The sequence below is a fragment of the Bison bison genome, unplaced genomic scaffold (genome assembly GCF_000754665.1).
Source record: "Bison bison bison isolate TAMUID 2011002044 unplaced genomic scaffold, Bison_UMD1.0 scf7180017864220, whole genome shotgun sequence".
NCBI lineage: Eukaryota > Metazoa > Chordata > Mammalia > Artiodactyla > Bovidae > Bison > Bison bison.
In genome coordinates this window covers 1,525,147-1,536,205 of record NW_011494792.1, presented here as the reverse complement: position 1 = coordinate 1,536,205, position 11,059 = coordinate 1,525,147, and the positions used below count along the sequence as shown (strand labels likewise).

At 40.6% G+C, this 11,059-nt stretch overlaps 1 pseudogene; it reads right to left on the bottom strand.

Annotated features, from left to right (window-relative positions):
* Positions 1–3,374: 3,374 nt before the first annotated feature.
* Positions 3,375–5,224, bottom strand: LOC104992638 (annotated as a pseudogene).
* Between the last annotated feature and the right edge of the window lie 5,835 nt (positions 5,225–11,059).

Genomic DNA, 11,059 nt, shown 5'->3' with positions numbered 1-11,059 from the left:
AAGCTGGTTTTAGAAAAGGCAGAGGAACCAGAGACCAAATTGCCAACATCCACTGGATCATGGAAAAAGCAAGAGAGTTCCAGAAAAACATCTATTTCTGCTTTATTGACTATTCCAAAGCCTTTGACTATGTGGATCACAATAAACTGTGGAAAATTCTGAAAGAGATGGGAATACCAGACCACCTGACCTGCCTCTTGAGAAACCTGTATGCAGGTCAGGAAGAAATAGTTAGAACTGGACATGGAACAACAGACTGGTTCCAAATAGGAAAAGGAGTATGTCAAGGTTGTATATTGTCACCCTGCTGATTTAACTTATATGCAGAGTACATCATGAGAAACACTGGACTGGAAGAAGTACAAGCTGGAATCAAGATTGTCGGGAGAAATATCAATAACCTCAGATATGCAGATGACACCACCCTTATGGTAGAAAGTGAAGAGGAACTGAAAAGCCTCTTGATGAAAGTGAAAGAGTAGAGTGAAAAAGTTGGCTTAAAGCTCAACATTCTGAAAACAAATATCATGGCATCCGGTCCCATCACTTCATGGGAAATAGATGGGGAAAGAGTGGAAACAGTGTCAGACTTTATTTTTTGGGGCTCCAAAATCACTGCAGATGGTGACTGCAGCCATGAAATTAAAAAACACTTACTCCTTGGAAGGAAAGTTATGACCAACCTAGATAGCATATTCAAAAGCAGAGACATTACTTTGCCAACAAAGGTTCGTCTAGTCAAGGCTATGGTTTTTCCTGTGGTCATGTATGGATGTGAGAGTTGGACTGTGAAGAAGGCTGAGTGACGCAGAATTGATGCTTTTGAACTGTGGTGTTGGAGAAGACTCTTGAGAGTCCCTTGGACTGCAAGGAGATCCAACCAGTCCATTCTGAAGGAAATCAGCCCTGGGATTTCTTTGGAAGGAATGATACTAAAGCTGAAACTCCAGTACTTTGGCCACCTCATGCGAAGAGTTGACTCATTGGAAAAGACTCTGATGCTGGGAGGGATTGGGGGCAGGAGGAGAAGGGGACGACAGAGGATGAGATGGCTGGATGACATCACTGACTCGATGGATGAGAGTCTGGGTGAATTCCGGGAGTTGGTGATGGACAGGGAGGCCTGGTGTGCTGCGATTCATGGGGTTGCAAAGAGTCAGACACGACTGAGTGACTGAACTGAACTGATATTAAACTCAGGGTTCCCCAGGTGGCGCTAGTACAGGAGATGTAAGAGATGCAGGTTTCTGGGTTAGGAAGAACCACTGGAGGAGGCATGGCAACTCACTCCAGTATTCCTGCCTGGAGAATCCCATGGACAAGAGTTGCCTGGCGGGCTAAAATTCATAGGGTCACAAAGAGTTGGACACTACTGAAGAGACTTGGCATGCACACACACATATTCAACTCATCTTGGCCTTTGCTTGGTAAAATAACAGGTTAAACAGATATGATATTTGACATATTGAGGCTTAACATCTCTTAATCTGTAAGAAATCTTGAGTGGGTGATATTTATAAAGACTTTTCTCTTGTCACCAACAATTTTTTTCTCTTAAACTTTCATATTATTATTTCAGATAACACTTTCTGATAACTACTAATTTCAGATAACTGCTTTCAGATAACATACTAATTATTTATCATTAAAGCCCCAAATCTTCTTATATTTATGGAGATAGGCTTAATCCTTTTAAACTTTCCAACTCTCCAGGGTAGTATCTTATCATTGGCAAATTCAGACATTCCTACATGTTTAATGTTTCATGAGATAAGTAATTTATTTATAACATTATCAGACAATGTGGCAAAAAAGAAGTAGGATATGCTCTGTGGCCTTTCTGTTTTCATAACATTATTTGAGCAAGAGAAGAACTCATTCTCTAGAAGTAAGATTCCACTTTCAGCTTCTCAAAGCTGTAACCTACTTTGATTTTGTAATAGAGCCTTTCTGGGAGGTCTATCATAAATTAGCAACAAAAGGAGATTAATATATATTTTTCTCCTTTCTCCCCAAATGTTAAGTTTTGCTGAAAAGTCTTTCTTTCTTTCTTTCTTTTGAGTGCTGTTATTTATTGACATCAATGCAAGACAAGCTAAGTTGCTATTTAACTGGAACAAATATTGGTGCAATTTCCTTTCTGGAGAAGGTAGGCACTCAGCTCATGAAACCTAAGGTCAAGCAAAGACTGGATTGTCAAGCACCAACTAAGGGTTAAACTTCATGAATATAAAAATTACTAAAGGCAAAATGATATGTTTTTTAAAAAATTTTTTACACTAATCTCACGTAATCAAACAAAGAACTAAAGTGAAAGTGAAAGTCGCTCAGTCGTGTCCGACTCTTTGCGACCCCATGGACCACACAGTCCATGGAATTCTCCAGGCCAGAATACTGGAGTGGGTAGTGGTTCCTAAACTAATCCTAAAACTTTAGGACATATATATGGAATTTAGAAAGATGGTAACAATAACCCTGTATACGAGACAGCAAAAGAGACACTGATGTCTAGAACAGTCTTTTGGACTCTGTGGGAGAGGCAGAGGGTGGGATGATTTGGGAGAATGTCATTGAAATATGTATAATATCATATATGAAACGAGTCTCCAGTCCAGGTTCGATTCGCGATACTGAATGCTTGGGGGTGGTGCAATGGGATGACCCAGAGGGATGGTATGGGGAGGGAGGAGGGAGGAGGATTCAAGATGGGGAACACATGTATACCTGTGGCAGATTCATTTTGATATATGGCAAACCAATACAATATTGTAAAGTTAAAAAATAAAATTAAATTAAAAAAAAAAGATATTGACATGACACGATTGTTTAAATTTCTGCATAAATGAAGATGTGTTGTATCCTTCACTGTACTTGTATTACAATTACATGCTTCTTGCTTCTACACTATACAAAGTCAACAGTTATCACCAACAATGACTATAACTAGATCTGAACGAGACTTCACAGTGACTCTGCTCAATTGAAATTTAAGAAAATTCAATCCAGGATTAAGAAAACCTTTTGATTTTAAAGCCAGTTCTCATGTCTTCTTCTCACGTCATACTTAAATAAGTCCTCTCGTGACATTTCTTGCCTGCAAACTGATGTATGTCCTCTCCCCATCAGCTTTATCTGACATTTTAAAGTTAATTTGTAGAAAACTGCATAAAAAATGAAAATTGCACTTCCAATCTGAACCTGCAATCAGGTTCCTGCTTTGACACAAAACTTACTCCTCTGCAGTGTACCCCACCAGCACAGCACCCCTTTTCTCTCTCTCTCTATTCCTTTGCCCCGAAGGCACTTCAGGATTGCTTAATTCCGTCCTCTTTGGCTGCCTAGACAGTCAGGACACCTAAGGCCATCTGGACTTATCACTCCTCCCTTCCTTCTATTCTATGGTTAATACCACTTTCCTGCTTTATCTCTATGGCTGAATCTCCAGTCCTGGTGCTGGTCTCAGAGGTACAGAACCGATTTCGGCTTCGAGCTCCTGGCTGGTAAAGCTGCATCGCTAGGCGATCCTTGTTTCTTATGCAATCTCTCTTAACCACTTCTTTCTTTTCAGTTTTTCTTTTTCTGAGTTGCATACTGGCTCTGTACCTTCAGGCTTCTTTCCTTTTTCCCAAAGTGCTTCTTCCTCCTGCTTCATTTCTTGTTCCTTTCTCTTGCAAGCCTTCTCCTTCTCATAGTGCTCCTTCTGCCTGTGGATCTCTTCTTCCTGCCTCTTCAGCCTCTCTCTCCCGCCGGATGCACTCTTGGACCTCTTCATAATCCCGCTCCCTCTCCCGGTATTCTCTGCCACGCTCATCTTCAGGTCTCTTAGGCTTTTCATCTTTAAATTCACCCTCAGAACTCCTGGGCAATGTACAACTTTACCCACTGGCTCTTTCATCACTCAGATTCTCTTTGTCTAATTTCTTGAGCTTTGTTGTCCAATTCTTTTTCATCTCCTTTTTCTGGCTTCTTGAGCAGCTTAATCTTTGGTTCATCATTTAATTTGTCCCTTTCTGGAACTCTGTCTATCTTCTTTAGCTTTTCTCTATCTGTTTTTGTTTCTCTTCTTCTTTCCACTTCTGCCTCTCTCCTTCTCTTTGTCTTTTTCCTTCTATTTCTCGCCACCTCCTTTCTTCTCTTATCTTCTGCTTGTTTTTCAGGAAGCTCAAAAGTGGAGATGCCTTTTTAGCTGTTAGTTCTCTATTTTTTGCTTCCATTTCCTCTAGCAGTGTCTCTGGAGTAGATGTCATTTTCTCATTATCTGCAGCATAGCTCTCCAAAATTTTCCTATATTCTGGATCATCATCAATAGTCCTGATTTTAGTATCTCTTTTCTTAGTCTTCTTTTTTGCAGCTTTTTGAAAAGGTGCAAATTCTATGATGGCAGGATATTCCTGACCTTTATTGTCAAGGAATAACCATCATAACCATCAAAACAATCCCTGAACAAAATAATGTCCTCTTGGCTTTACAAGTTGATGTATGCTCTTGCATACACATGAGGATACATAGTAATATCATTAGAAAAAAACTCAATATAATCACGGTCAGGTGTAGGCTGAAGATGTTCCTGAAGTTGCTCTTTGGTCAAAGTGGGCGGTAATCTTTGAATTACCACCTCGCTCAATGTCTTTCTTCTCCTTGTTCCAATCCTGCTTATCTTTCCCTTTAGTGCTGTCTCCTGAAGCCCCAACACTGCTGCCTGTAGCACTGTGGCAGCTTGGCCTAAACGCTGGCTACGCCAGTCACCTACGCTTCCCAGCCTCTGCTGAGAAGTCTTATTTTAAACCATATGCCAGAGGATGCTTCCTCTACCTAAATTAAGACCTGAAGTACTGTATAACTGAATTCTTGAAAATAATTCCATGGAGGCAAAATCCATGGCAAAACCATGTTTTCTAGGTCACTAAAACCTAATGTTCATGCTATACTTGCAGGTGAACTTTTGCAAAATGCAAGCATAGTATTGAAATCAATAAGAGGCCAGTGACTGCAGGGCAGCAGAAAGACTCCAGGGTAGATATTCTCATGTCAGCAGGTTGGGGGAGGAACTGAGGATGCTGGTGAATTCAGGAATCCCCTTCTTTATAGGAATATCTGACTCTAATCCTAAACCTAAAGCAGGGATTGAGGACTGCTCTGGTGGCCCAGTGGCTCATACTCCATGCATCCAGTGCTTGGGGTCTAGGTTCAATTCCTGGTCATGCAACTAGATCTCATACGCCATAGCTAAGACCTAGTGTAGCCAAATAAATAAATAAATATTAAAAAACAAATAAACCCAGGGCTGACTTCTATGTTCATTAACAGTATTATCCCCTCCCTTTATTTTCCAAGCCAGGCTTCAACAGTACATGAACCATGAACTTCCAGATGTTCATGCTGGATTTAGAGAAGGCAGAGGAACCAGAGATCAAATTGCCAACATCTGTTAGATCATTGAAAAAGCAAGAGAGTTCTAGAAAAACATCTACTTCTGCTTTATTGATTACACCAAAGCATTTGACTAAACTGTGGGAAATTCTACAAGAGATGGGAATACCAGACCACTCGACCTGCCTCCTGAGAAATCTGTATGCAGATCAGGATGCAACAGTTAGAACTGGACATGGAACAACAGACTGATTCCGAATCGGGAAAGGAATACATCAACGCTATATATTATCACCCTGCTTTATTTAACTTATATGCAGAGTGCATCATGAGAAACGCTGGGCTGGAAGAAACACAAGCTGGAATCAAGATTGCCGGGAGAAATATCAATAACCTCAGATATGCAGATGACACCACCCTTATGGCAGAAAGCAAAGAACTAAAAAGCCTCTTGATGAAAGTGAAAGAGGAGAGTGAAAAAATTGGCTTAAAACTCAACATTCAGAAAACTGAGGTCATGGCATCTGGTCCCATCACTTCATGGCAAATAGAAGGAGAAATATTGGAAACAGTGGCAAACTTTATTTTGAGGGGGCTCCAAAATCACTGCAGATGGTGACTGCAGCCATGAAATTAAAAGATGCTCGCTCCTTGGAAGAAAAGCTATGACCAACCTAGATAGCATATTAAAAAGCAAAGACATTACTTTGCCAACAAAGCCCCATCTAGTCAAGGCTATGGTTTTTCTAGTAGTCATGTATGGATGTGAGAGTTGGACCATAAAGAAGGCTTAATGTTGAAGAATTGATGCTTTTGAACTGTGTGTTGGAGAAGACTCTTGAGAGTCCCTTGGACAGTAAGAAGATCCAACCAGTCAGTCCTAAAGGAAATTAGTCCTGAATATTCATTGAAAGACTGATGCTGAAGCTGAAGCTCCAGTACTTTGGCCACCTGATGTGAAAAACTGACTCAATGGAAAAGACCCTGATGCTGGGAAAGATTGAAGGCTGGAGAATGGGACAAGAGAGGATGAGATGATTGGATGGCATCACTGATTCAAAGGACATGAGTTTGAGCAAACTCCAGGAGTTGCTGATGGACAGGGAAGCCTGGTGTGTTGCAGTACATTGGGTTGCAAAGAGTTAGACACGACTGAGCCACTGAACTGAACTGAACTCTATCATCAAACTCTGATGCTAGGAAAGATTAAGAGGAGGAGGAGAAGGGGGAAATAAGATAAGATGGTTGGAGGGCATCACCGACTCAATGGACATGAATTTGAGCAAATTCTGGGAGATGGTGACGGATAGGGAAGCCTGGCATGCTGCAGTCCATCGAGTCGCAAAGAGTCAGACACAACTTAGTGACATAACAACTACACTCAAACATTTTGTTCTCAGTTATTAACATGTAATTTTGAGCAATTATGTATTTTCACATTAGATATAATCACACATTCTGAAAGTTTGCCTAACTGTCCTGAAATTTTTACAGAAAAGAAAATAGGACACACATTCCTATACCTAAAACATGAATTTCTTTGGGCCCATGCATTTTTTCCCTAGTGGGTCCCATGGTCAGGTCTCTGGACCAGAGACATGGTACACTTAGTTCTGAGGTTCTCAATATTTAAAGTGATATTTTTAAAAGCAACATAAGCAGCCTCAAAACCTGTTGTTTGGACACATAAACACATGGCCTTGGATCTGGAGGAAACAATGAGGTTGTAACATATTGTGAGGCAAATTGTTGAAGCCAGGAGTCGAAAGAACACAGAGCGTCCCTTTCTTCAGCTGGTTTTCACAAGTTTATCCATGTCAGCAACTCAGACTCGAGACAGTCAAAACAGAACCCTTGGGTTGACCTCATTCTCCTCAAAACTTGCCACTCTGCTGCATAGAGATCAACACTTTTTGGTGAGTTTTTTAAAAGTCCTGTTTCTGAGCAGCAACAATTCTCAAGGACAGTGTCTTATTATTAAGACAACCTTAGAGTAGAGGGGAGACATAAATGCACTGCCACAATGATTGGTTTGGATTTCTTTCTTTTGTAAGTTTCCTGGAAACATAGTGGCCCTCTCTGTAAAGATCTTGAAAGATCTTCTGTCTGGATGCCCTTGGAAAATTGAAAACAAAACAAAGCAACACCAAAAAACAAAGTCTATGCAACAGATAGCCAGATTTGACTTTAAAAAAGTTGCTAATTTTGGACTCACTTCTCTCCATTAGGACCATGGAAGAATTATGCACGCAAGGCTGAGGCTTTTCTCTGCTTAAAGAACATCTGCAGTCAATTAGAAATAAGCCCGAGTGTCGTGTTAATTCTGCAGAACCAAACAAAGTCATTTTTGTTTAAACTCTTTCAGTGCTGTGAGAATGAGAGGTTACAGGAGGGGGGAATAAAATAAGCAATAGAACAAAACTGCTGTGTGGCCCTGGAATGGAGCTGAGGGGGCAAATAAGACATTACATTTCTTTGAGAATACAGACGTGGAAATTTTTTCCAGGAGAATTCTATTTTATACTAGAACTCTCTTGGGGCATGGGGGTGGGGAGCAAGCCTATGCTTTCTTCTAAAAAGGCAGCATTTAAAGTAATGGAACATCTTCCAGATTCTCTCAAAATGAATCTGACCAAACAGTTGAAGTGTTTGGCAAATGAGTAGTAGTATTTCATTTTTAATTTTGAGGCGGGCCAAACAAATCAAAACTATATTTACAGACCACTGTGTGTGTTTCAAATCACTTTCAGGTTATTAATTGTGATTGGTGCTCAAAGCTCAAATATACTAAAAACCAGATATTTCTATTGAAACACATCTTGCCGTGAATATCAGCATCTGTGTCTACCTTTTGTTAACATCAGTGGTACTGATTCTACTGGAATTTGAGTTTATCTCTCTAAAGAAATCTGTGGCTAACCCCAGAGAGAATTTCCAAACAAGTACAGTAGAACTACATGTTTTAGGGACTTTGATAGTCCCTAAATTGAAAAGAGGGATTTCGGTTATTCCTTTGGGCTGATGATTTATTTCTTATCCATACCTTTTCTTAAGGCTTCCCTGCTGGCTCATTTGGTAAAGAATCCACCAGCAATGCGGGAGACCTGGGTTTGATCCCTGAGTTGGGAAGATCCCCTAGAGAAGGGAATGGCTACCCACTCCAGTATTTTTGCCTGGAAAAGTCCATGTGCTATATAAGATATGCAGATGACACCACCCTTATGGCAGAAAGTGAAGAGGAACTAAAAAGCCTCTTGATGAAAGTGAAAGAGGAGAGTAAAAAGGTTGGCTTAAAGCTCAACATTCAGAAAGCTAAGATCATGGCATCTGGTCCCATCACTTCATGGGAAATAGATGGGGAAACAGTGGAAACAGTGTCAGACTTTATTTTTGGGGGCTCCAAAATCACTGCAGATGGTGACTGCAGCCATGAAATTAAAAGACCCTTACTCCTTGGAAAGAAAGTTATGACCAACCTAGATAGCATATTCAAAAGCAGAGACATTACTTTGCCAACAAAGGTCCGTCTAGTCAAGGCTATGGTTTTTCCAGTGGTCATGTATGGATGTGAGAGTTGGACTGTGAAGAAAGCTGAGCGCCTAAGAATTGATGCTTTTGAACTGTGGTGTTGGAGAAGACTCTTGAGAATCCCTTGGACTGCAAGGAGATCCAACCAGTCCATTCTAAAGGAGATCAGTCCTGGGTATTCTTTGGAAGGAATGATGCTAAAGCTGAAACTCCAGTACTTTGGCCACCTCATGTGAAGAGTTGGCTCATTGAAAAATACTCTGATGTTGGGAGGGATTGGGGGCAGGAGGAAAAGGGGATGACAGAGGATGAAATGGCTGGTTGGCATCACCAACTCGATGGACATGAGTTTGAGTGAATTCCGGGAGTTGGTGTTAGACAGGGAGGCCTGGCGTGCTGCTATTCATGGGGTTGCAAAGAGTCGGACACGACTGAGCAACTGAACTGAACTGAACTGAACTGCACTGTATAGTCCATGGGGTCACAGAGAGAAGGACACAACTGAGCGACTTTCACTTTCACCTTTTCTTAAGATTAGGTCTGATTGTAGATCTGATAAGAGAGGCAGGTGAAGACTATCTTTGTTAATAGAGTTTTGAGGAATATGATTCAGCATTTAATCTGCAGTGCCCAATAGCTACACTACACATTTTTTCAGGCAGGTGAAAATGTTTAAGTCTTTGTTATTTAATCCTTTTCAAAACACGAGTGATAGCGAATTATTTCTAGATACAGACTGAGAGATTCCCTGGTGGCTCTGCGGTAAAGAATCATCTGCAATGCAGGACATGAGGGTTCAATTCCTGGGTCACAAAGATCCCCTGGAGAAAGGAAATGGCAACCCACTCCAGTATTCTTGCCTGGGAAATCCATGCACAGAGGAGCCTGGTAGGCTACAGTCCACGGGGTTGCAAAAGAGACATGACTGATCAACTAAACAACAGAAATAGGTTTGATGAGCATGCTAAACATTTATTCTTTTATATATTTTAACTATTTTCCCTAGTGGCTCAGATGGTAAAGAGTCTGCCTGCAATGCAGGAGACCCAGATTTGATTCCTGGGTGGGGTAAAATCCTCTGAAGAAGGAAATAGCAACCCACTCCAGTATTTTTGCCTGGAAAATTCCATGGACAGAGGAACCTCATGGGCCACAGTCCCTGGGGTCACAAAGAGTTGGACACGACTGAGCGACTAACACACTTGTATCAAACTAAAGAGCTGGGCATTCAACCACAATATTTGATATTTTCATTGATTTTCACTTAATTGTCCATAACTTTATATCAGTTGTCTGTATTAAAAAGCACCATCAGAAACAGTCCAATAAAATTACCACTATACCTACCATAGGCATATTTCTATTACATTATTCAATACTTTATGAGAAGTGATGAGAGAAAAACCTCAGATTTCTACTTTTGGATTATTTTTTCCTCAATTACTGTTTTCTATTTCATTTTCATTCTGAAATCTTAGGAATACTGTGATTCTTATAATTGATACAAATTCCCTTTTTACTTAAACAGCTAAAAGCTTTGAGGCAAAATTTGTGGCTTACTTTTTTAACTACAGTATATCTATTACATATATTTACACTTCTATATGTCTCCAGTTCACTTCAGTTTAGTCACTCAGTTGTGCCCGACTCTTTTCGACCCCATGGACTGCAGCACACCAAGCTTCCCTGTCCATCATCAACTCTCAGAGCCTACTCAAACTCATGTCCATCGAGTTGGTGATGCCATCCAAACATCTCGTCCTTTTCATATGCTTCTCCTCTGGCCTTCAATCTTTCCCAGCATTAGGGTCTTTTCTAATGAGTCAATTCTTCGCATCAGGTGGCCAAAGTATTGGAGTTTCAGCTTCAGCATCAGTCCTTCCAATGAATATTCAGGACTGGTCTCCTTTAGGATGGACTGGTTGGATCTCCTTGAAGTCCAAGGGACTCTCAAGAGTCTTCTCTAACATTACAGTTCAAAAGCATCAATTTTTCAGCACTCAGCTTTCTTTAGAGTCCAACTCTCACATCCATACATGACTGCTGAAAAAAACATAGCCTTGACTAGATGGACCTTTGTTAGCAAAGTAATATCTCTGCTTTTGAATATACTATCTAGGTTGGTCATAGCTTTTCTTCCAAGGAGCAAGCATCTTTTAAT